Below are 25,000 nucleotides of genomic sequence, written 5' to 3' on the forward strand. Positions count from 1 at the left end.
GTCTTGGGTCCAGGATGTTGAAGGTGTTGTCGCCTTTTACTTTATCACATATTTTCATTTTAGAGGAAATATTTGACAGTAGTATGTTGTATGGGTCTCGTGCCAGGAGGTTGGAAACTACACCTCAAGGTATGATCTGGCAAGTGTAGATGATACACCTCTCTCACGTCCATCCTTCCTACAACACACTGTTGTTCTTCCTTCATACATCACAGTCTTAGTGCTGGAGTTTTCTTCCTTCATACAACACAGTCTTAGTGAGAGCAGTAGTGTTGTTCTTCCTTGATACATCACAGTCTTAGTGAGTGCAGTAGTGTTGTTCTTCCTTCATACATCACAGTCTTAGTGAGTGCAGTTGTGTTGTTCTTCCTTCATACAACACAGTCTTAGTGAGTGCAGTAGTGTTGTTCTTCCTTCATACATCACAGTCTTAGTGAGTGCAGTAGTGTGGTTCTTCCTTCATACAACACAGTCTTAGTGAGTGCAGTAGTGTTGTTCTTCCTTCATACATCACAGTCTTAATGAGTGCAGTAGCGTTGTTCTTCCTTCATACAACACAGTCTTTGTGAGTGCAGGAGTGTTCTTCTTTCATACAACACAGTCTTAGTGAGTGCAGTAGTGTTGTTCTTCCTTCATGCATCACAGTCTTAGTGGGTGCAGTAGTGTTGTTCTTCCTTCATGCATCACAATTTTAGTGAGTGCAGTAGTGTTGTTCTTCCTTCATACATCACAGTCTTAGTGAGTGCAGTAGTGTTGTTCTTCCTTCATACATCACAGTCTTAGTGAGTGCAGTAGTGTTGTTCTTCCTTCATACAGCACAGTCTTAGTGAGTGCAGTAGTGTTGTTCTTCCTTCATACATCACAGTCTTAGTGAGTGCAGTAGTGTTGTTCTTCCTTCATACATCACAGTCTTAGTGAGTGCAGTAGTGATGTTCTTCCTTCATACATCACAGTCTTAGTGAGTGCAGTAGTGTTGATCTTCCTTCATACAACACAATGAGTGCAGTAGCAGTAGACTCACAACATATTCGACCAGGTTGTAAGTGTGCAGGTACGGCCGGCTGTCATGTTCGTGTTGGTGAGGGTAGGTTGTGTCGCCAGAAGAATGTCAACATCACTGGGGATCCCGGAGGGTGTGCACGACCCACACATCCCACCATATCTTTGGCAGAGTCATGTGTTGCCTTGTGTCGGCTGAAGGACAGATCGTCAGACATCATTACTCCAGGGATTTTCCCATTGTTCACTGGAGATATAACATTTTGTCTGTCTGGTCGTCCATATTTGTTACTGTTTATTTTTTCCTTGAAGTGACGCATCCTCATTGAAAACTTTATTTTCGTTGGTCCTGTGGACGATATACACCAGCTGTCTTGAACACAACAGATGGTTCAGTGAAATTTTGATTTTGATTGATAATGTTAGTCATAATTCATCGTGCACTTCAGTTCCACATGTTCACAGTGTTCACCACGAGCCGGCATGCATGCACTCCGCACGTATCCTCAGATAAGTGTGAACATTGAACTCTGGCTAAGACACTTATTGGTTGACTTGCCTGTGTGTGTGTGTGTGTGTGTGTGTGTGTGTGTGTGTGACGGAGGACGGGAGGTGGGGTGGTCGCCTGTCACGTCGCCCTCAGATGTCGTCGTCCCCAGAGTGGACCGACCCACACGTTCCAGGGTGTGTGTGTGTGTGTGTGTGTGTGTGTACCTGCAGGTTGGCGGAGCGTACTGCTGGTGTGTGTTTGTGTGTGTGTGTGTGTGTGTGTGTGTGTACCTGCAGGTTGGCGGAGCGTACTGCTGGTGTGTGTGTGTGCACCTGCAGGTTGGCGGAGCGTACTGCTGGTGTGTGTGTGTGTGTGTGTGTGTGTGTGTGTGTGTGTGTGTGTGTGTGTGTGTGTGTGTACCTGCAGGTTGGCGGAGCGTACTGCTGGTGTGTGTGTGTGTACCTGCAGGTTGGCGGAGCGTACTGCTGGTGTGTGTGTGTGTGTGGGAGCAGTATGTATGGTGGGTGTACGTGATGTGGGGTAAGTAAAGGGCGTGGTGGTGGTGGCTGACTGGAGCAGCAGCAGCAGCCACCACCACCACACGCCGCTGGTGTTTCCGGCGCCGCTCATGCCAACCAAGGACGGCCAGAGGTTGGTCCTCAACCCCGGCCTGGTGAGAGAGGCCGCACCATTACTGCTGAGCTTATTGTTCTTTGTAAGAACATACATCATCACCTTACTCCACTACACCACCTTACCACACCACAGGGTAAACTGCTCTACATACCACGAGGATCTCTGTGATGAGCCACCTGGTTATGTGAACTTTGTCTTGTGAGCCAACTGGACCTGAAACGTTGAAAGCAGAGGCTGTGGCGTGTGTTGTGTTATGTGAGGCAGGTACATAACATGTGACTATGGCATGCCTCAGTCTGTATCAGATGGTATTGATAATGATGACAGACTGTGACTGGAAGACCCATGTGAGAGCCAGACATGTGGACGACCATGTGGTAACTGTGGCAGTAAAGTGAGGTGGTGGTGGTCGGTGTTACACCACACCAACACCAGTGTTGGTTAGGTTAGGATATTTGTGGTCCATCAGTGAAATAAATGTTGTATCGAGGAGTATGGAGCCTTAACGTGGGTGTGGGAGGTACATGACGTGAGAGGTGTACACCATGTTGGTATGTATGTAACCTGTAGCATGGGGGAGGTACATGACGTGTGAGAGGTGTACACCATGTTGGAATGTATGTAACCTGTAGCATTGGGGAGGTACATGACGTGTGAGAGGTGTACACTATGTTGGGATGTATGTAACCTGTAGCATGGAGGAGGTACATGACGTGTGAGAGGTGTACACTATGTTGGGATGTATGTAACCTGTAGCATGGGGGAGGTTTACAGGGTGTCGGAGGTTGTATACTTCTTGTTGTTGCTGTGTAAAGTCGGGTTTAGCTCCTTCCTTGCTTGTGTCGACGTGTTTATGATGTAACACTGACGTAGATGTTTCTCGAGTGACGTGTTACGGTGGTAACGGCAAGGAAGATGTCACAACGCACTGGTCACATCTTGGTGAAGACTTTAGTTATGTCGCGTAAATATTTCCATATGACGGTCACAATTACGGTAAGATGTTCTCGTGTTTTCGCCATAGGTTATGTAGTGACCAGGTTGGTGGCGTTCATGTCGTGTGGTGCGTGAGATGTTGACCAGGACATTATCATGATCACAAAGTTTGGTTGTCATGATGAGACGGTAATGATCATGACAGTCATCTCATGTGTTCACTTGTACAGATCCCGTCACTTGACATTCTCTCTCTCTCTCTCTCTCTCTCTCTCTCTCTCTCTCTCTCTCTCTCTCTCTCTCTCTCTCTCTCTCTATATATATATATATATATATATATATATATATATATATATATATATATATATATCTCCCGAGGACGTAGCTTCGCGAGAGAGAGCAGCGTGGAGGCGTCGGTGGGTCACCCGGTGCGGGAGGCGTCGGTGGGTCACACGGTGCGGGAGGCGTCGGTGGGTCACACGGTGCGGGAGGCATCGGTGGGTCACACGGTGCGGGAGGCGTCGGTGGGTCACACGGTGCGGGAGGCATCGGTGGGTCACACGGTGCGGGAGGCGTCGGTGGGTCACACGGTGCGGGAGGCATCGGTGGGTCACACGGTGCGGGAGGCGTCGGTGGGTCACACGGTGCGGGAGGCGTCGGTTGGTCACCCGGTGCGGGAGGCGTCGGTGGGTCACACGGTGCGGGAGGCGTCGGTTCTGGGTGTGTTGGTTATTGGAGGAGAATAAGATGATGACGGGCCGTTTAAAGCGTCTAGTGGTTTGAGTGAAGGTCTGTTTAGTTTCCTTCCTCCTCCCGGCCCACTTCACCCTCCGGCAAGACTACAGTTATTGACGTGTGTGTGTGTGTGTGTGTGGCACCAGTGACGTCGTAGCCTACAGGTGGTGTGGTCTGCTTGATCCACTCTGCTGTGCCTGACTGCAGGCAGTGTGCACGAACATAAAGGAGGAGGACACACCTGACTTTGAACACACTGATTTTACGACGTACATTAGAAATTTTGTTAGTGATTTTGTTTATATATTTCAGAAAGTGACTTGTAAGGATAACTAGAGCATGATTGACTGAAACTTTTACAAGAAAGATATTGCTTCCAGATTTGTAGTCTACATCATTGTAAGAGGAAAATTACTCTTCCTCGTGAACGTAAAGAAGTGTTAGTAAAGTTGAAATACAGTGATATCCAACCGCGAGTCGGTCCACAAGTTCAAGTGATTATATGGTTAGTGTTGTTGTTGTGTGGACACTTGTGAAGCTAGCGTAAGTTAGCCTTGCTAAGTGAACATCAAGAAGCTGCCAGTCCAGTGTGTGTCTGTGTGCGTGTGTGGTTGTAGAGCGCGCCTGCGCGCGGCATGCCCCCAGTGGCTCAGAGCTCAGGAGTGATGGACAACACGGCGCAACCCAACCTCATGGAGGCTTCCACCGTCAACGGTGAGTACTGATGTACATGCTGAGTGTACACTTTCTTGTACACTCCTACTGTTGTTGTGGGCGGGAGCCCAGAAGGCCACGGGATTGGGTCACAGTTATGGAATTATTTAACAATTTATATGAAGCAATTACAGAAGGCAAAGTCAGGATCCCCTGAAGTATCTGGTGTCAAATTTTAGTATGGATGACAGATTTACACATGACTTATCGTACGGTAGGGTTTTATCTAAAGTCACACATTTTTACCACAGTCACAGACAGTGTCTGTGTGGTATTAAGAAGAGGTAACTTTTGCTCAGCTTGAAGTAGGCCACTACATCCTAGTGGATAGGTATCCTGTCTTGTGTAAGGCACCAGACCACATGATTTATCCAAGCCGCTTCACATGACCTGGTTCGGTCCTTTAACAGCACGTCGACCCATGTACACCACTTCCTTCCAATTCACTTTATCACGTACACACCTTTCACCTTCCTCCATGCTCAGACCCCAGTCTTTCACATTTTTTTTTTTTTCGCTCCATCCGTCCACCTTCAATTTTATTTCCTTGTTCTCCTCATTCCCTCCAACGGTGACACATATATCCTCTTTGTCAACCTTTCCTCACTCATTCTCGCTATATGTCCAAACCATTTCAAGACTCCCTCTTCTGCTCTCTCTCATCTACACTCTTTTTACTACCACACATCTTTCTTACCCTTTCATTACTTGATCAAACCACCTCACACCACATATTGTCCTCAGACATTTCATTTCCAACACATCCACCCTCCTCCGTACAACCTGCCTCTCTTCCATTAAAATTGTTGGAACCACTATTCCTTCAAACATAACAATTTTTCCTCTCCGAGATAACATTCTCTCCTTCCACACATTCTTCGCTCCCAGAACCTTCGCCCCCTCCCCCACCCTGTGACTCGCATCCGCTTCCATGATTCCATTCGCTGCCAAGTCCACTCCCAGATATCTAAAACTTCACTTTCTACTATTTCTCCATGCAAACTGTCATCCCAGCTAACTTGTTCCTCAACCCTGTTAAACTAGTAACCATGTTCATATTCACACTTACTCCCAACCTCTTCCTTTCACACACTTTTCCAAACTCAGTCACCAACTTCTGCAGTTTCTCACCCGAATCAGCCACCAGCGCTGTATCATCGGCCAGCAACATTTGACTCGCTTCCCAAGCCCTCTCATCCACAACAGACTGCATACTCGCCTCTCTCCAAAACCCTTGCATTCACCTTCCTAACAACCCCATCCATAAACAATTTAAACAACCATGGAGACATCACCCACACCTGCCGCACACCGACCTTTTCATGGAACCAATTACTCTCCCTTCTTCCTACTCGTACACATGCCTTACGCCCTTGATAAAAATTACTCACTGCTTCTAGCAGCGTACCTCGCACACCATATATTCTTGATACCTTCCATAAGGCATCATTTATCAACACTATCATATGCTTTCTCCGATCCATAAATGCCTCTTAAAAATCCGTCTGATTTTGTATTTCTCACGCACATTCTTCAAAGCAAACACCTGATCCACACATCCTCTACCACTAATGAAACCACACTGCTCCTCCCCCAGTTTGATAGTCTATACATGCCTTCACTCTCTCAGAGTCACGACGCTCCCATTCAGCTTGCCAAATGTACTCAACAAACTTATTCCTCTATAGTTTGACCACTCACCTTTATCCCCTTTGCCTTTATACAATGGCACTATACATGCATTCCACCAATCCTCAGGCTCTTCACCATGTTCCGTACGTACACCGAAAATCCTCACTAACCAATCAACAACACAGTCATCCCCTTTTTTAATAAATTCTACTACAGTGCCATCTATTGATAGACAGATAGACAGTTCGGGTTATTTCAATAAGATTACATGGTTTAGGATGCAAGATCCATTGGGCACATGTTTACAGTAATCATTAAAGAAAAATAGAACGGTCGTTTGCTGTTACATAGAACACGATGGTTTGTAATAAACAAAGAAAAATCAGTATGATTTACGTCATAAAATGTGTCCAACAATTTCTTCTTCGTTGTCACAATGGCACAGACCACTAGAGTTAATGAGTCCTGTCACCTATTGGATACACGACATTTTAAGACGTGCTCCATTCCGCCTTGCCAAATTTCGTCTTCCGCAAGGTTTTCACCACCTCTTCTCTCTTCACCACACCACTTTCCCTGACTTCCTCGCTTCGCGTACCTGCTCTACCAAAACACCCTACATCTGCTACCCTATCATCAAAGACATTTAACAGCCCTTCAAAATACTCACTCCATCTCCTCACTTCATCACTGCCTGTTATCACTTCCCCCCTTTCCCCTTCATCGATGTTTCCATTTGTTCTCTTGTCTTTCCCACATTATAATTATTTACCTCCTTCCAAAACATCTTAATCTTTCTAAGGTTTATTGATACTCTCTCACCCCCAACCCTCATTTGCCCCCTTTTCAACACCTGTACCTTCCTCTTGACCTCTTGCCGCTTTCCCTTATACATCTCCCATTATTTGTACTCCATCCTTGTAAGTGCCGCCCAAAGGTCTCTCTTTTCTCTTTCTCTAGCAACTTTACTTTTTCAATCCACCACTCACTACCCTTTCTAATCTGCCCACATTCCACCTTTCTCATGTCACATGCATCTCTTGAATATGCCATCAATGCTTCCCTAAATACCTCGTATTCCTCACCCACTCCCCTTGTTTCATATGCTCTGGCCTTTGTCATTCTACATTCAATCTCCGCTGGTATTTCTTCATATATGTCTTTTTTTTCAAGGTCAGTACTCTCACTATTCTCTTCTCCCGATCAGTTGATATGAAACCCAGCAGTGCCCGCTGACCATCTCTCCTGCTCGTACACATATACTTAAGTACATACACGTCTCTCTTTTGAAACTAGGTCTTTCCAGCCACCAGTCCCATTTCATCACTTAATTCCACAAGCCATTCATCATTTCTATTCATAATGCTGAGTATCCCATTCCCACCCACTCCCAATTTATACCCTCATCTGCCACACTATTCACCTACGCATTCAAATCACTTATCACCAATAACCGGTCCCTTGAATCAAAAGTGCCGACATACTCACCTGCTCCTAAAAACACTTGCCTTTCATGATCTTTCTTCTCATGGCCAGGTGCATATGCGCCAGTTATCACCCACCTTTCGCTCTCCACTTCCATTTATCCTCATCAGTCTAGAATTCACTTTTTCACACTCTTACAACTCCTTCTTCAAGAGTAGTGCCACTCCTTCCTTAGCTCTTGTCTTCTCACCAACCCTTAACTTTAAAGACTTTTCCAAGCCATTCTTCCTCTTTGCCCCTGAGCTTCGTTTCACTCAGAGCCAGAACATCCAGTTTTCTTTTCTCAAACATACTACCTATCTCTACTTTTTTCTCATTTTGATTACATCCACACTCATTCAGACACCCCAATCTGAGCCTTCGAGGAGGATGAGCACTCCCTGCGTGACTCCTTCTTTATCTTTCAGGAATTGAAATTCAAAGAGGGGGGGTACCATCCCCCCGTTCCCGCCTCCTTTAGTCTCATACTTTGACTATGATGTCTGGTCCTGGTGGCCATCCTCCCAAGATGGGGATGTTTTCTTTGATTGATAAAATAACAACCATCCCACTATCAAATTCAAGGTGGAATGTTAAAAAGAAGGTAAACTGCCCCTTCTAGATGTGTTGATAATAAGAGAATCTGATCATTTGCCCTTTAAAATCTACAGGAAGCCTACCAACTCTGAAAGTTATATTCATTATTTCTCATTATATGACCTTTCTGTGAAGACGTCTGTAGTTATGTCTGTGTAAGAGCACTACGGACATGTAATCCCATTGGCCTGGTGGACGAATGTAGTCATATAAGACGTATCTTTAGGCAGTGATATTATCCCAGTTGCTTTGTGAACAAAGCTTACTGGAAAGCTAGGAAGACATTTTATGCTTTTAGTAACAACAGTGTGACAAATGAGGATAAGTTCAAAAGTTTAGTGTTGCTCTGTTCTTCTACCTTAGCTAATTTTAGACATGTTCTGAATAACAGTGCTTGTAATGTTGCTTTCCAGTACAATAACACTATCAGTAAGACCTTAATGAATAGTAGGCCAAATCATGAAACAATTGAGGGTGTTTGTGCCGTCAAATGCAAGGCATGTAGATATATTTGTGTAGGCCAGACTGGTAAGACTGTAACGGAGATGTGTTATTGGCACCGTCACGCAGTACGCAGGGATGACCACAAAACTGTGATCGCTAAACATTGTCATGAAAATGATCAGCCATACATCTTGAAAGTCCCGTTATTCTATACCCCTCTGCTGATTATGCAACATGCAACGTCATGAATGTCTTAATTGCTAACACTAAGAACTGTAATTTGTCCTCATGCAACTTTAAAGCCTATCCTAACATTAATCTAATTATTATGAGAGAATTGACAGGACACGAAAACAAAAAAACTTGTTCATGACACCCAGCTACCCAGGTCAACCCCCGCCACCTGACCTACTTAATCATTCTCTCTTCCAAGGGTTATGGCCAGACAAAACAGACAGTGGTTGGTCTAGAAAGGTTGGTGTTGAACGGCGGGAGCCAAATGTGATATTGGGATTTCAATAACCTTGCTAAGTACTGGTACCTGATGAGGTGGATTGTCTCCATGAAACATGTCGTGTCACATTTAAAGAAATATTACATGTTGAATAGAATTGTGTGAACTACTGAAGTGCGATTTCACACACACACACACACACACACACACACACACACACACACACACACACACACACACACACATACACACACACATACACACACACATACACACATATATATATATATATATATATATATATATATATATATATATATATATATATATATATATATATATATGTGTGTGTGTGTGTGTGTGTGTGTGTGTGAAATCGCACTTCAGTAGTTCACACAATTCTATTCAACATGTAATATTTCTTTAAATGTGACACGACATGTTTCATGGAGACAATCCACCTCATCAGGTACCAGTACTTAGCAAGGTTATTGAAATCCCAATATCACATTTGGCTCCCGCCGTTCAACACCAACCTTTCTAGACCAACCACTGTCTGTTTTGTCTGGCCATAACCCTTGGAAGAGAGAATGATTAAGTAGGTCAGGTGGCGGGGGTTGACCTGGGTAGCTGGGTGTCATGAACAAGTTTTTTTGTTTTCGTGTCCTGTCAATTCTCTCATAATAATTAGATTAATGTTAGGATAGGCTTTAAAGTTGCATGAGGACAAATTACAGTTCTTAGTGTTAGCAATTAAGACATTCATGACGTTGCATGTTGCATAATCAGCAGAGGGGTATAGAATAACGGGACTTTCAAGATGTATGGCTGATCATTTTCATGACAATGTTTAGCGATCACAGTTTTGTGGTCATCCCTGCGTACTGCGTGACGGTGCCAATAACACATCTCCGTTACAGTCTTACCAGTCTGGCCTACACAAATATATCTACATGCCTTGCATTTGACGGCACAAACACCCTCAATTGTTTCATGATTTGGCCTACTATTCATTAAGGTCACATTAATGTCACATAATGGTTCAACCTCTGGCTATGGACAAAAGGAAATGTATAATTTATTTACACAAACGTCAATAGCAGTTCTCATCAATTTAACCACTGTATCAATAGGCTTCAATGTCTAAGCTACATTTTTCTCCAATTTCACTATTTTCCTTTACATTTTCAATTGTGTCTGAAGGTTCTACTTCAAGAGTGATTGTTTTTCCAGTAAGGGTCTTCACATCTTGGTTACATCCACACACATTTAGGCACCCCACTCTGAGCCTTCGAGGAGGATATATATATATATATATATATATATATATATATATATATATATATATATATGTATATATATATTTTTTTTTTTTTTTTTTTTCTTTTCTTTTAAACTATTCGCCATTTCCCGCGTTAGCGAGGTAGCGTTAAGAACAGAGGACTGGGCATTTTTTGGAATATCCTCACCTGGCCCCCTCTGTTCCTTCTTTTGGAAAATTAAACAAAAAACGAGAGGGGAGGATTTCCAGCCCCCCCGCTCCCTCCCCTTTTAGTCGCCTTCTGCGACACGCAGGGAATACGTGGGAAGTATTCTTAATCCCCTATCCCCAGGGATATATATATATATATATATATATATATATATATATATATATATATATATATATATATATATATATATATATATATATAAAGTGCGTAAGACATGAGAACAAATGGGAACATCGGTGAAGGGGGATAATGGAGAGGTAATAACAAGTAGTGGTGATGAGGAGATGGAGTGAGTATTTTGAAGGTTTGTTGAACGTGTTAGATGATAGAGCGGCAGATATGGAGTGTTTTGGTCGAGGTGGTGTGCGGAGTGAGAGGTAGGCATTGCGGAAGATGAAAGCCGGCAAGGCAGCGGGTTTGGATGGTATTGCAGTGGAATTTATTTAAAAAGGGGGTGACTGTGTTGTTGACTGGTTGGTAAGGATATTTAATATATGTATGGCTCATGGTGAAGTGCCTGAGGATTGGCGGAATGCATGCATAGTGCCATTGTACAAAGGCAAAGGGGATAAAGGTGAGTGATCAAATAAGAGACAGTATAAGTTTGTTGAGTATTCCTGGGAAATTATATGGGAGGGTATTGATTAAGAGAGTGAAGGCATGTACAGAGCATCAGGTTGGGAGAGAGCAGTGTGGTTTCAGAAGTGGTAGAGGATATGTGGATCAGGTGGTTTGCTTTGAAGAATGTATGTGAGAAATACTTGGTAGAACAAATGGATTTGTATGTAGCATTTATGGATCTGGAGAAGGCATATGATAGAGTTGATAGAGATGCTCTGTGGAAGGTATTAAGAATATATGGTGTGGGAGGTAAGTTGCTAGAAGCAGTGAAAACTTTTTATCGAGGATGTAAGGCATGTGTGCGAGTAGGAAGAGATGAGAGTGATTGGTTCTCAGTGAATGTCGATATGCTGGAGGGGTGCGTGATGTCTCCATGGTTGTTTGATTTGTTTATGGATGGAGTTGTTAGGGAGGTGAATGCAAGAGCTTTGTAGAGAGGGACAAGTATGCAGTCTGTTGTAGATGAGAGGGCTTGGGAAGTGAGTTAGTTGTTGTTCGCTGGTGGCTGATTCGTGTTAGAAACTGCAGAAGCTGGTGACTGAGTTTGGTAAAGTGTGTGAAATAAGAAAGCTGAGAGTAAATGTGAATAAGAGCAAGGTTATTAGGTACAGTAGGGTTGAGGGACAAGTCAATTGGGAGTAAGTTTGAATTGAGGAAAACTGGAGGAAATGAAGTGTTTTAGGTATCTGGGAGTGGATTTGACAGCGGATGGAACCATGGAAGCGGAATTGAGTCACAGGGTGCGGGAGGTGGCGAAAGTTCTGGGGTGTTAAAAACTGTGTGGAAGGCGAGAACATTATCTCGGAAAGCTGGAATGGGTATGTTTGAAGGAATAGTGGTTCCAACAATGTTATATGGTTGCGAGGCGTGGGCTATAGAGTTGTGCGGAGGAGGGTGGATGTGCTGGAAATGAGTTGTTTGAGGACAATATGTGGTGTGAAGTGGTTTGATCGAGTAAGTAATGAAAGGGTAAGAAAGATGTGTGGTAATCAAAAGAGTGTGGTTGAGAGAGCAGAAGAGGGTGTCTTGAAATGGTTTGGTCACATGGAGAGAATGAGTGAGGAAAGATTGACCAAGAGGATATATGTGTCATAGGTGGAGGGAACGAGGAGAAGTGGGAGACCAAATTGGAGTTGAAAGGATAGAGTGAAAAAGATTTTGAGCGATCGGGGCCTGAACATGCAGGAGGGTGAAAGGCGTGCAAAGAATAGAGTGAATTGGAACGATGTGGTATACCGGGGTCAACGTGCTGTCAATGGATTGAACCAGGTCATGTGAAGTGTCTGGGGTAAACCATGGAAAGTTGTGTGGGGCCTGGATGTGGAAAGGGAGCTGTGGTTTCGGTGCATTATACATGACAGCTAGAGACTGAGTGTGAAAGAAAGTGGCCTTTGTTGTATTTTCCTAGCGCTACCTTTCGTCGCGTGCGGGGGGAGGGGGTTGTCATTTCATGTGTGGCGGGGTGGCGACGGGAATGAATAAAGGCAGCAAGTATGAATTATGTACATGTGTATATATGCATATGTCTGTGTATGTATATATATGTATACGTTGAAATGTATAGGTATGTATATGTGCGTGTGTGGACGTGTATGTATATACATGTGTATGTGGGTGGGTTGGTCCATTCTTTCCTCTATTTCCCTGCGCGACCTCGTTAACGCGGGAGACTGCGACAAAATATAATAAATAAATGATATATATATATATATATATATATATATATATATATATATATATATATATATATATATATATATATATATATATATTTATTTTGCTTTGTCGCTGTCTCCCGCGTTTGCGAGGTAGCGCAAGGAAACAGACGAAAGAAATGGCCCAACCCACCCCCATACACGTGTATATACATACACGTCCACACACGCAAATATACATACCTATACATCTCAATGTACACATATATATACACACACAGACACATACATATATACCCATGCACACATTTCACACTGTCTGCCTTTATTCATTCCCATCGCCACCTCGCCAAACATGGAATACCATCCCCCTCACCCCTCATGTGTGCGAGGTAGCGCTAGGAAAAGACAACAAAGGCCCCATTCGTTCACACTCAGTCTCTAGCTGTCATGCAATAATGCCCGAAACCACAGCTCCCTTTCCACATCCAGGCCCCACACAACTTTCCATGGTTTACCCCAGACGCTTCAAATGCCCTGACTCAATCCACTAACAGAACGTCAACCCCGGTATACCACATCGATCCAATTCACTCTATTCCTTGCCCACCTTTCACCCTCCTGCATGTTCAGGCCCCGATCACTCAAAATCTTTTTCACTCCATCTTTCCACCTCCAATATGGTCTCCCACTTCTCCTCGTTCCCTCCACCTCCGACACATATATCCTCTTGGTCAATCTTTCCTCACTCATTCTCTCCATGTGCCCAAACCATTTTAAAACACCCTCTTCTGCTCTCTCAACCACGCTCTTTTTATTTCCACACATCTCTCTTACCCTTACATTACTTACTCGATCAAACCACCTCACACCACACATTGTCCTCAAACATCTCATTTCCAGCACATCCATCCTCCTGCGCACAACTCTATCCATAGCCCACGCCTCGCAACCATACAACATTGTTGGAACCACTATTCCTTCAAACATGGCCATTTTTGCTTTCTGAGATAATGTTCTCGACTTCCACACGTTCTTCAAGGCTCCCAGGATTTTCGCCCCCTCCCCCACCCTATGATTCACTTCCGCTTCCATGGTTCCATCGGCTGCCAGATCCACTCCCAGATATCTAAAACACTTTACTTCCTCCAGTTTTTCTCCATTCAAACTTACCTCCCAATTGACTTGACCCTCAACCCTACTGTACCTAATAACCTTGCTCTTATTCACATGTACTCTTAACTTTCTTCTTTCACACACTTTACCAAACTCAGTCACCAGCTTCTGCAGTTTCTCACATGAATCAGCCACCAGCGCTGTATCATCAGCAAACAACAACTGACTCACTTCCCAAGCTCTCTCATCCACAACAGACTTCATACTTGCCCTTCTTTCCAAAACTCTTGCATTCACCTCCCTAACAACCCCATCCATAAACAAATTAAGCAACCATGGAGACATCACACACCCCTGCCGCAAACCTACATTAACTGAGAACCAATCACTTTCCTCTCTTCCTACACGTAGACATGCCTTACATCCTCGATATAAACTTTTCACTGCTTCTAACAACTTGCCTTCCACACCATATATTCTTAATACCTTCCACAGAGCATCTCTATCAACTTTCTCCAGATCCATAAATGCTATATACAAATCCATTTGCTTTTCTAAGTATTTCTCACATACATTCTTCAAAGCAAACACCTGATCCACACATCCTCTACCACTTCTGAAACCACATTGCTCTTCCCCAATCTGATGCTCTGTACATGCCTTCACCCTCTCAATCAATACCCTCCCATATAATTTACCAGGAATACTCAACAAACTTATACCTCTGTAATTTGAGCACTCACTCTTATCCCCTTTGCCTTTGTACAATGGCACTATGCACGCATTCCGCCAATCCTCAGGCACCTCACTATGAATCATACATGCATTAAATAACTTTACCAACCAGTCAACAATACTGTCACCCCCTTTGTTAATAGATTCCGCTGCAATACCATCCAAACCTGCTGCCTTGCCGGCTTTCATCTTCCGCAAAGCTTTTACTACCTCTTCTCTGTTTACCAAATCATTTTCCCTAACCCTCTCACTTTGCACACCACTTCGACCAAAACACCCTATATCTGCCACTCTATCATCAAACACATTCCACAAACCTTCAAAATACTCACTCCATCTCCTTCTCACATCACCACTACTTGTTATCACCTCCCCATTAGCGCCCTTCACTGAAGTTCCCATTTGCTCCCTTGTCTTACGCACTTTATTTACCTCCTTCCAGAACATCTTTTTATTCTCCCTAAAATTTAATGATACTCTCTCACCCCAACTCTCATTTGCCCTCTTTTTCACCTCTTGCATCTTTCTGGTGACCTCCTTCCTCTTTCTTTTATACATCTCCCACTCATTTGCATTATTTCCCTGCAAAAATCGTCCAAATGCCTCTCTCTTCTCTTTCACTAATAATCTTACTTCTTCATCCCACCACTCACTACCCTTTCTAATCTGCCCACCTCCCATGCTTCTCATGCCACAAGCATCTTTTGCGCAAGCCATCACTGCTTCCCTAAATACATCCCATTCGTACCCCACTCCCCTTACCTCCTTTGTTCTCACCTTTTTCCATATATATATATATATATATATATATATATATATATATATATATATATATATATATATATATATATGTGTGTGTGTGTGTGTGCGTGCGTGTGTGTACATAAATGCACTACAAGGCATGCAGGGAATAGAGAGAGCTGGAACGATGTGGTATAGATGGAAGTAGTGATGGTCGAGTGTGATCATGTTATCAGCTGGGGAGGTAGTGAGGGGGACGTGCTGTTGATGGTGCAGTACACACACGTCAGTACCCTGGTGTGGCCGTCACCAGTGGAGATGGGTCTGAGGGGGGCCCTGAGCCAGTTAACTGGTGGGTCAGTATTAAATTGACTGGTGTCACAGGAGATGTATCCTGGCTAAGATGAGTCAGTCATAACATGAAGACCGTGTGCAACATGAATCATAATGCTACAAATAGCAAGTATCTATTGAGGCTACTGACGCACACACAGTACTTACCACTATAATTTACCTGTAGGTAGGGAGAGGGTAGCGCGCGCCGCAGGATAATTTGCTATTACGAACAGTTGGCGTGAGATATGTGTAATGAGGTGTTACGTGGCACCTGGAGAGGTTGTATGTTGGTGGACTGAAAGTTTAAGGCGCCCAAGATGGTAAAGCAGAAAGAAAAGGAGGTTACTTAGGTCAAGGGGTGAAACTTGACAGCCACTGAAGTGCTGGCTTAACACCGCAGCCGTAACTAACCTTCCCAAGAATATATATATATATATATATATATATATTCTGTACTCAGTCTCTCCTGGTACTTCCTCACACAGGTCTCCTTCCCAAGCTCACTTACTCTCACCACCCTCTTCACCCCAACATTCACTCTTCTTTTCTGAAAACCCATACAAATCTTCACCTTAGCCTCCACAAGATAATGATCAGACATCCCTCCAGTTGCACCTCTCAGCACATTAACATCCAAAAGTCTCTCTTTCGCGCGCCTGTCAATTAACACGTAATCCAATAACGCTCTCTGGCCATCTCTCCTACTTACATAAGTATACTTATGTATATCTCGCTTTTTAAACCAGGTATTCCCAATCATCAGTCCTTTTTCAGCACATAAATCTACAAGCTCTTCACCATTTCCATTTACAACACTGAACACCCCATGTACACCAATTATTCCCTCAACTGCCACATTACTCACCTTTGCATTCAAATCACCCATCACTATAACCCGGTCTCGTGCATCAAAACCACTAACACACTCATTCAGCTGCTCCCAAAACACTTGCCTCTCATGATCTTTCTTCTCATGCCCAGGTGCATATGCACCAATAATCACCCATCTCTCTCCATCAACTTTCAGTTTTACCCATATTAATCGGGAATTTACTTTCTTACATTCTATCACGTACTCCCACAACTACTGTTTCAGGAGTACTGCTACTCCTTCCCTTGCTCTTGTCCTCTCACTAACCCCTGACTTTACTCCCAAGACATTCCCAAACCACTCTTCCCCTTCACCCTTGAGCTTCGTTTCACTCAGAGCCAAAACATCCAGGTTCCTTTCCTCAAACATACTACCTATCTCTCCTTTTTTCACATCTTGGTTACATCCACACACATTTAGGCACCCCAATCTGAGCCTTGGAAAAAGGTGAGAACAATGGAAGTAAGGGGAGTGGGGGAGGAATGGGATGTATTTAGGGAATCAGTGATGGATTGCGCAAAAGATGCTTGTGGCATGAGAAGAGTGGGAGGTGGGTTGATTAGAAAGGGTAGTGAGTGGTGGGATGAAGAAGTAAGAGTATTAGTGAAAGAGAAGAGAGAGGCATTTGGACGATTTTTGCAGGGAAAATATGCAGTTGAGTGGGAGACGTATAAAAGAAAGAGACAGGAGGTCAAGAGAAAGGTGCAAGAGGTGAAAAAAAGGGCAAATGAGAGTTGGGGTGAGAGAGTATCATTAAATTTTAGGGAGAATAAAAAGATGTTCTGGAAGGAGGTAAATAAAGTGCCTAAGACAAGGGAGCAAATGGGAACTTCAGTGAAGGGCGCAAATGGGGAGGTGATAACAAGTAGTGGTGATGTGAGAAGGAGATGGAGTGAGTATTTTGAAGGTTTGTGGAATGTGTTTGATGATAGAGTGGCAGATATAGGGTGTTTTGGTCGAGGTGGTGTGCAAAGTGAGAGGGTTAGGGAAAATGATTTGGTAAACAGAGAAGAGGTAGTAAAAGCTTTGCGGAAGATGAAAGCCGGCAAGGCAGCAGGTTTGGATGGTGTTGCAGTGGAATTTATTAAAAAAGGGGGTGACTGTATTGTTGACTGGTTGGTAAGGTTATTTAATGTATGTATGACTCACGGTGAGGTGCCTGAGGATTGGCGGAATGCGTGCATAGTGCCATTGTACAAAGGCAAAGGGGATAAGAGTGAGTGCTCAAATTACAGAGGTATAAGTTTGTTGAGTATTCCTGGTAAATTATATGGGAGGGTATTGATTGAGAGGGTGAAGGCATGTACAGAGCATCAGATTGGGGAAGAGCAGTGTGGTTTCAGAAGTGGTAGAGGATGTGTGGATCAGGTGTTTGCTTTGAAGAATGTATGTGAGAAATACTTAGAAAAGCAAATGGATATGTATGTAGCATTTATGGATCTGGAGAAGGCATATGATAGAGTTGATAGAGATGCTCTGTGGAAGGTATTAAGAATATATGGTGTGGGAGGCAAGTTGTTAGAAGCAGTGAAAAGTTTTTATCGAGGATGTAAGGCATGTGTACGTGTAGGAAGAGAGGAAAGTGATTGGTTCTCAGTGAATGTAGGTTTGCGGCAGGGGTGTGTGATGTCTCCATGGTTGTTTAATTTGTTAATGGATGGGGTTGTTAGGTAGGTGAATGCAAGAGTTTTGGAAAGAAGGGCAAGTATGAAGTCTGTTGGGGATGAGAGAGCTTGGGAAGTGAGTCAGTTGTTGTTCGCTGATGATACAGCGCTGGTGGCTGATTCATGTGAGAAACTGCAGAAGCTGGTGACTGAGTTTGGTAAAGTGTGTGAAAGAAGAAAGTTAAGAGTAAATGTGAATAAGAGCAAGGTTATTAGGTACAGTAGGGTTGAGGGTCAAGTCAATTGGGAGGTGAGTTTGAATGGAGAAAACCTGGAGGAAGTGAAGTGTTTTAGATATCTGGGAGTGGATCTGGCAGCGGATGGAACCATGGAAGCGGAAGTGGATCATAGGGTGGGAGAGGGGGCGAAAATTCTGGGAGCCTTGAAGAATGTGTGGAAGTCGAGAACATTATCTCGGAAAGCAAAAATGGGTATGTTTGAAGGAATAGTGGTTCCAACAATGTTGTATGGTTGCGAGGCGTGGGCTATGGATAGAGTTGTGCGCAGGAGGATGGATGTGCTGGAAATGAGATGTTTGAGGACAATGTGTGGTGTGAGGTGGTTTGATCGAGTAAGTAACGTAAGGGTAAGAGAGATGTGTGGAAATAAAAAGAGCGTGGTTGAGAGAGCAGAAGAGGGTGTTTTGAAATGGTTTGGGCACATGGAGAGAATGAGTGAGGAAAGATTGACCAAGAGGATATATGTGTCGGAGGTGGAGGGAACGAGGAGAAGAGGGAGACCAAATTGGAGGTGGAAAGATGGAGTGAAAAAGATTTTGTGTGATCGGGGCCTGAACATGCAGGAGGGTGAAAGGAGGGCAAGGAATAGAGTGAATTGGAGCGATGTGGTATACCGGGGTTGACGTGCTGTCAATGGATTGAATCGGGGCATGTGAAGCGTCTGGGGTAAACCATGGAAAGCTGTGTAGGTATGTATATTTGCGTGTGTGGACGTATGTATATCCATGTGTATGGGGGTGGGTTGGGCCATTTCTTTCGTCTGTTTCCTTGCGCTACCTCGCAAACACGGGAGACAGCGACAAAGCCAAAAAAAAAAAAAAAATATATATATATATTATATATATATATATATATATATATATATATATATATATATATATATATATATATAGAGAGAGAGAGAGAGAGAGAGAGAGAGAGAGAGAGAGAGAGTGTTACGATGTTAACGACCATGTTTGGGGATGTGATATGTGAGTCATGAGATGGCAGTTATGATTATTGAGAGCCTGACGTGCGACAGTGGTGGACGGTGTGGTTGGTACATGTGTTAGTAGGAGGAGTGTGAGTGAGGTGGTGGGTAGCAGCAGTACACTAGGCTGCCATACCTGCTACCAGGCTCATGTGGCACTCTCTCCTTCATCCTTCCTCCCTCCCTTCGTGTATGCTGAGGTAAGGTCAGAGGGTTGGCTGGGGTGGGGTTTCACACGATCATACAAAGGTTTTCAAACAGCAGCAGACCACTGGCTCCCTTCCAGGCTGTTTGTGGTCATCATAGATCATTGTGGTAATACGAGAACTATTACCTACCTATGAAAAATTGTCCAATGTGTTAAACTGGACATTTAACTGAGCAGGCGCAATTAATATCTGGCTTAGAGATGTAGTGAAATATTTACCAAGTCTTAATATATCTGTACTACTTATTGTATCTATACTACTTATTGTATCTATATTACTTATTGTATCTATACTACTTATTGTATATATACTACTTATTGTATCTATATTACTTATTGTATCTATACTACTTATTGTATCTATACTACTTATTGTATCTATATTACTTATTGTATCTATACTGCTTATTGTATCTATACTACTTATTGTATCTATATTACTTATTGTATCTATACTCCTTATTGTATCTATACTACTTATTGTATCTATATTACTTATTGTATCTATACTACTTATTGTATCTATACTACTTATTATATCTGTACTACTTATTACATCTGTACTACTTATTATATCTGTACTACTTATTATATGTGTACTACTTATTTCAACCATTCTAATTGGCAAATCACTCCATGTTAACAATCCTGTGGAAGGAAAAGTATTTCCTCATTCAAGATAAAACGTTTGTAACCATTACCACCAGTTTGTAACCATTATCACCAGTTTGTAACCATTAATGATAATGTATCAAGATTATGGAAACCTTTGATAGTTATGCTTGCCTGTGTTACATCAAGCCTTAACCTTCTCCTTTGTAAAGTGAAGAGATTTACGTGGTGGGATCTCGTAGGAATGGTGTCTCAGTCCGGCAATCATCTTGGTGGCTGCTGCTGTACTCTCACTTGTGTCTACGTCTTTCCATCAGTTAGTGACCATAAGTGAACGCAATATTCAGGATGGGAACGCACCTGTGACTCGTAAAGAGTAAGTATGGGTAATTTCCCGGCACTTAAGTTCGATGACCTAGTTATAAATCCAAGAAATTTGTTCACCTTTTTAACTTGGTCTGCCCACTGTTTACGTCACCAGAGGTTACACTCAAGTATTTTTCTTCAGTTACCTTTTGTAGTTCTTCATGCTGTAGACTGCCTCATCATCATCATGCTGTAGACTGCCTCATCATCATCATACTGTAGACTGCCTCATCATCATCATGCTGTAGACTGCCTCATCATCATCATGCTGTAGACTGCCTCATCATCATCATGCTGTAGACTGCCTCATCATCATCATGCTGTAGACTGCCTCATCATCATCATGCTGTAGACTGCCTCATCATCATCATGCTGTAGACTGCCTCATCATCATCATGCTGTAGACTGCCTCATCATCATCATGCTGTAGACTGCCTCATCATCATCATCATCATGATGAAGTGCCGCCTACCTACGTCAGCAGCTGTGGTGATAGTTTATTTGTCCTGGGGTGACATGATGACGTGTTTACCATCAAGTACACAGTGTGTGTCTGTATGTGGAGAGAGAGAGAGAGAGAGAGAGAGAGAGAGAGAGAGAGAGAGAGAGAGAGAGAGCCAGGTGTTGTGGATCGGGGTTGACCACCACTATGACCTCACCAGAGTTCTTATATCATTCCGTGGGGAAGATGTTTACTGTCAGTACTGGTTGATCATGTCTCAGTACTGGTTGATCATGTCTCAGTACTGGTTGATCATGTCTCAGTACTGGTTGATCATGTCTCAGTACTGGTTGATCATCTCTCAGTACTGGTTGATCATCTCTCAGTACTGGTTGATCATCTCTCAGTACTGGTTGATCATGTCTCAGTACTGGTTGATCATGTCTCAGTACTGGTTGATCATCTCACACTCGTACGTAACTACGTTAACCTCGACATCTTGCATGGTGGCAGCAAGAGGTGTTCTTGTGGAGTATTACGTGGTCAAGTTTGGTGTCCTGCAAGTTGTGGAATGTGTGATGTCAAGTGTTGATGTCTGATGATTGTGTTGCAGGAGGGGCGACACGTGGGTCACGCTGGGTAGCAGAGCCCCTACGTGTACCCCGCGGGCCGGCAGTGTTGACCGTGAGGACAGGTTGTGCTGGACTATGTACATGACAGATGGGCGGCGGTGTTGTGCCGGCCGAGGGCGTGCGTGTGTGCCTTTTGTGGGGCGGCGCGGGTATCGATTGGGCGGGCGGCGGTGCGGATGTGCTGCTGCCGCTAAGGTCCTCAGGCCCCTGCTACGTCAACGCCGCCTGCAGGAGGCCCACCTTCGGGGAGGCTCGCATATGGCTCTTCTGGGGTTCCCCTGTGTTGTGTGGGGTTGCTCTGGGCAAGGGCTTTATGTTGTGAGGTTGGGCAAGGACTCTGTGTTGGGTTGAGCAAGGGCTCTATGTTGTGGGGTTGGGCAAGGACTGTCTTGAGTTGAGCAAGGGTTCTGTGTGGGGTTGGACAAGGGCACTGTTGTCTGGGATTGGGCAAGGGTTCTGTGTTGTGGGGTTGGACAAGGGCTCTGTGTTGAGTTGAGCAAGGGTTCTGTGTTGTGTGGGGTTAAGTAGGAGAAGCATGCCAGATGGTAGGTCATGTGAGGTTAGGGCGGTAATCCCTGGGTTTGGAACTGCTGCTTCTGTCATCCTGGCATTAGTGGGCACCACACGTGTCATGTTCCAGTTGAGTGAAATTCAACCGTGTCGACTCCACGTTGATGAGGCTTGGTGAAGCCTGTGAGTGACGTGTGGGGATGGTGAAGCCTGTCTGTCATGTGGGCATTGATGAAGCCTGTCTTTGTCATGTGGGGATTGATGAAGCCTGTCTGTCATGTGGGGATGGTGAAGCCTGTCTGTCATGTGGGGATTGATGAAGCCTGTCTGTCATGTGGGGATTGATAGAGCCTGTCCTTCTCATGTGGGGATTGGTGAAGCCTGTCCTTGTCATGTGGGGATTGATGGAGTCAGTCTGTCATGTGGGTAATGATGAAGCCTGTCTTTGTCATGTGGGGATTGATGAATCCTATTTTTTTCATGTCGGGGTTGATGGAACCCGTCTGTATCATGTCGGGGTTGATGGAACCCGTCTGTATCATGTCAGGGTTGATGGAACCCGTCTGTATCATGTCGGGGTTGATGGAACCCGTCTGTATCATGTCGGGGTTGATGGAACCCGTCTGTATCATGTCGGGGTTGATGGAACCCGTCTGTATCATGTCGGGGTTGATGGAACCCGTCTGTATCATGTCAGGGTTGATGGAACCCGTCTGTATCATGTCGGGGTTGATGGAACCCGTCTGTATCATGTCGGGGTTGATGGAACCCGTCTGTATCATGTCAGGGTTGATGGAACCCGTCTGTATCATGTCGGGGTTGATGGAACCCGTCTGTATCATGTCGGGGTTGATGGAACCCGTCTGTATCATGTCGGGGTTGATGGAACCCGTCTGTATCATGTCGGGGTTGATGGAACCCGTCTGTATCATGTCGGGGTTGATGGAACCCGTCTGTATCATGTCAGGGTTGATGGAACCCGTCTGTATCATGTCGGGGTTGATGGAACCCGTCTGTATCATGTCGGGGTTGATGGAACCCGTCTGTATCATGTCGGGGTTGATGGAACCCGTCTGTATCATGTCGGGGTTGATGGAACCCGTCTGTATCATGTCGGGGTTGATGGAACCCGTCTGTATCATGTCAGGGTTGATGGAACCCGTCTGTATCATGTCAGGGTTGATGGAACCCGTCTGTATCATGTCGGGGTTGATGGAACCCGTCTGTATCATGTCGGGGTTGATGGAACCCGTCTGTATCATGTCGGGGTTGATGGAACCCGTCTGTATCATGTCGGGGTTGATGGAACCCGTCTGTATCATGTCGGGGTTGATGGAACCCGTCTGTATCATGTCGGGGTTGATGGAACCCGTCTGTATCATGTCAGGGTTGATGGAACCCGTCTGTATCATGTCGGGGTTGATGGAACCCGTCTGTATCATGTCGGGGTTGATGGAACCCGTCTGTATCATGTCGGGGTTGATGGAACCCGTCTGTATCATGTCGGGGTTGATGGAACCCGTCTGTATCATGTCGGGGTTGATGGAACCCGTCTGTATCATGTCGGGGTTGATGGAACCCGTCTGTATCATGGAGACGGTTAGTAGTAGGTGAACATATATCATGCGCCATTGATGTCTGTCCATCACGTGGAACTGGTGAAGCTGTCAGTCAGGCATGGGTTACTGACAGCCTGGTGAAGCTGTCAGTCAGGCATGGGTTATTGACAGCCTGGTGAAGCTGTCAGTCATGTTGTTATTGATGTTATGACGGGAGGGTTGTGACGCCCAGACATGTCAAGTGATTTATGGTGTTCGTTCTGTTTGCCGGGTTTGTGGAGAGGTTCGTGCGTGTGATGAAGGTTTTCTATGTCATGTCGAGATGGTTTGAGCCTTACGTAATATATCTTGTGGTCGTGTTATGCGGACAGTGTTAGGGTAGGACTCATCACAGTCTTAGTGTCTGGTTAGGAGTATATCAGGACTTGGTGGAGCACATTTTGTATCATATCAGAGAAGGGTATTATATCTTGCCAGGATTGGTGGAGCCTTACTGAGTCTTGCCGGGATTGGTGGAGCCTTACTGAGTCTTGCCGGGATTGGTGGAGCCTTACTGAGTCTTGCCGGGATTGGTGGAGCCTTACTGAGTCTTGCCGGGATTGGTAGGTTTTCGCCGCGTCATGCCGACATTGGTGGAAGGCAGCAGCTATGCTTCAGCATGAGCGGTGAAGGCCGTGCTTATCATGCTGGTACTGATAGTGATGTATGCCTGTAGCTGCGTGATGTTGAGGGTTAGTGATGTATGCCTGTAGCTGCGTGATGTTGAGGGTTAGTGATGTATGCCTGTAGCGCCGTGATGTTGAGGGTTAGTGATGTATGCTTGTAGCTGCGTGATGTTGAGGGTTAGTGATGTATGCCTGTAGCTGCGTGATGTTGAGGGTTAGTGATGTATGCCTGTAGCTCCGTGATGTTGAGGGTTAGTGATGTATGCCTGTAGCTGCGTGATGTTGAGGGTTAGTGATGTATGCCTCTAGCTCCGTGATGTTGAGGGTTAGTGATGTATGCCTGTAGCTGCGTGATGTTGAGGGTTAGTGATGTATGCCTCTAGCTGCGTGATGTTGAGGGTTAGTGATGTATGCCTGTAGCTGCGTGATGTTGAGGGTTAGTGATGTATGCCTGTAGCTGCGTG

The 25,000-nt window shown here is 44.5% G+C and overlaps 1 long non-coding RNA gene across 2 annotated transcripts in view; it reads left to right on the forward strand.

Moving 5' to 3' along the window:
- LOC139757905 (uncharacterized) overlaps window positions 1–25,000 on the forward strand; it is a 105,141-nt gene that overhangs the window by 34,793 nt on the left and 45,348 nt on the right. Inside the window, exons 2-3 of one of the 2 annotated variants that reach the window (XR_011714738.1) lie at window positions 4,109–4,510; window positions 20,605–20,738. This is a non-coding gene — a long non-coding RNA (uncharacterized lncRNA). The remainder of the gene's footprint in view (window positions 1–4,108; window positions 4,511–20,604; window positions 20,739–25,000) is intronic. The other variant, XR_011714739.1, reaches the window with a different exon arrangement.

The sequence above is a fragment of the Panulirus ornatus genome, chromosome 28 (assembly GCF_036320965.1).
Source record: "Panulirus ornatus isolate Po-2019 chromosome 28, ASM3632096v1, whole genome shotgun sequence".
Lineage (NCBI taxonomy): Eukaryota > Metazoa > Arthropoda > Malacostraca > Decapoda > Palinuridae > Panulirus > Panulirus ornatus.